We start from the raw sequence: 2,754 nt of genomic DNA, 5'->3' as shown, positions 1-2,754 counted from the left end.
GACAAAGGATTGGCTCAAGCACAAAGCTCAAGACTCTACATTTTCAATTTTAGTGATCCAAGACCACTTGAGTCTATAGGAAAAGCCAATACTATTAAGGAGGGATGAGGTGTTGCTTAATGAGGTTCTTGCTCAAAATGCTTAGTGATATGCTCCAAAACCCTCAACTACTTTCTCACATCCACATATGACCTAAACCAAAAGTCAAACTCGGCCCCACCGATTATTCCTATCCGGCGCCACCGAGTTTCAAATGTCATAGCCACTGCCACAAACCCTAGGCAAATCGGTCTCACCGATAGGGATCTCGGTCTCACCGAGATGGGGTAGTAATCTCTCTGTTTCCCTTCATAACATTTCGGTCTCACCGAGATGAGCGATCGGTCCCACCGAGATTGCAATGTAAACTCTTTGTTTTCCCTTCGTAATGTTTCGGTCTCACCGAAATGAGCGATCGGTCCCACCGAGTTTACCTGACAAAATCTATGGTTAGCTTATTACCAAAATCGGTCTCACCGAGTTTGTGTAATCGGTCTCACCGAGATTACATTATGCCCTAACCCTAATCATATCGGTCCTACCGAGTTGCATGTCGGTCCCACCGAAAACCCTAACAGTCACTAGCTTTGCTGAATCGGTCCGACCGAGTTTAATCATTCGGTCCCACCGAGTTTGGAAAGTTATGTGTAATGGTTAGATTTTGTGTGGAGGCTATATATACCCCTCCACATCCTCTTCATTCATGGAGAGAGCCATCAAAACAAACCTACACTTCCAACCTATATATTCCGAGAGAGAACCACCTACACTTGTCTTGAGACCAAGATATTCCATTCCTACCATATGAATCTTGATCTATAGCCTTCCCCAAGTTGCTTTCCACTCAAATCTTCTTTCCACCAAATCCATATCCTGTGAGAGAGAGTTGAGTGTTGGGGAGACTATCATTTGAAGCACAAGAGCAAGGAGTTCATCATCAACACACCATTTGTTACTTCTTAGAGAGTGGTGTCTCCTAGATTGGTTAGGTGTCACTTGGGAGCCTCTGACAAGATTGTGGAGTTGAACCAAGGAGTTTGTAAGGGCAAGGGGATCACCTACTTCGTGAAGATCTACCGCTAGTGAGGAAAGTCCTTTGTGGGCGATGGCCATGGTGGGATAGACAAGGTTGCTTCTTCATGGACCCTTCGTGGGTGGTGCCCTCCGTGGACTTGCGCAACCGTTACCCTTCCTGGGTTGAAGTCTCCATCAACGTGGATGTACGATAGCACCACCTATCGAAACCACGACAAAAACATCCGTGTCTCCAATTGTGTTTGAATCCTCCAATCCGTTCCCTTTACATTCTTGCAACTTGCATGCTTTACTTTCCGCTGCTCATATACTCTTTGCATGCTTGCTTGAATTGTGTTAAGATTGCTTGACTTGTCCATAGGTGCTAAAATCTGCCAAGAACTAAAATTGGGAAAAGGCTAGATTTTTATTTGGTCGAGTAGTCTAATCAACCCCTCTAGACATACTTTCGATCCTACACGCTGCGGTCGGAAAGGTCCCAAATCCCCTGCCACTTTGGACAAAATATTGGCCGAACTATACAAAGGGGAGAAGGAGGAGTCCACTCATCTCCAATGTCGAGATGGATTTTCCATGTATAATCCTCCTAGCTGGGTAAGTTTCAATTCCACCATTTTACTCAATCTTCTCCCTAAATCATTTCTAATGGATAGTAACCTATCCACATGCGACAGGAATGCGGAAGGCTACCGAGGGGATCCATAGCCCCACCCCCAGCCGGAGGGCCAGAACCAGGACCTTGACCCTGGATTCGAAGAGGGTCCCGACATATTTGTGGAGCATGAAAATGGAGTGTTCTACCATACGAACTATGATAGTACGGAAGTGTCCATCATTCTCGATTATCCCGGCCTCCTCCCTGCTTCGCATGTAAGTAATTTTAACAGAGACCTTCTTCGAAAGAGCTTCTTTATTATGCATCACCCACCGCACTATTTTGTGCTCCAAGGGGGAGGAGCTCGACGCCGCAATGCGCACCTAAAGCATCTCCGAGGAGAGCGGCTCCCGCGTCAAGCACGTCTTCGAAGAGAAAGGCAAACGATAAATATGGAAGAAACTTCATCAAAGAGGTAAGGCTTTCTTTAGAGATACACTTCCTGGTCGCCACATCAAATCATGATGTCATCTGCCGCATTCTATCAGGAAAAGTGTCCGCCGGACTATGTCCGGGGATCCTGTCGATCATACCTCCACTAGTCAGGTTCCATACCCTGCCCTAAGGATGGGGGCTGACACGGGAGTGGTGCCGGACTGTCCTTCCGCAAAGGATTCGAACGATATGTCTGTCACGAACTCTGAAGTGGAGAGCGCTATGAATCATCATCGTTGGAGGGCCTTTCTCCGTGACCCCGACTTTTCAAAGGAGGCGTTCGAGGCCTTCAGCTCGGCCAATTCGTTCATCCGAGCTGCTCAGGATGGACTTGCTAGAGCCACGGACCAGCATCTGATAATCATATACCAGTAGCCCTCGTGACTTAAAGCAGTTGATACAACTGATTTAAGGATCATTGTATAATCAGGCACTTATGGAGAAGAATAGCATGTTATCTCAAGAGCCGGTAAAGTGTCAGTCTCAACTAACTGCAGCTACCGCCGAATTGGAAAAATCCAAGGAGGCACCTCCTGGTAATGCTTCTCCCTATTAGAAAAAAGTATAATCAAATACCAGCTGTATTAATA

The sequence above is a fragment of the Triticum urartu genome, chromosome 5A (assembly GCF_056163025.1).
Source record: "Triticum urartu cultivar PI428250 chromosome 5A, HENAU_Tu73, whole genome shotgun sequence".
NCBI classification, from domain to species: Eukaryota; Viridiplantae; Streptophyta; class Magnoliopsida; order Poales; family Poaceae; genus Triticum; species Triticum urartu.
The sequence above is the reverse complement of the archived record's forward strand: the minus strand, read 5'-3'. Positions refer to the sequence as shown.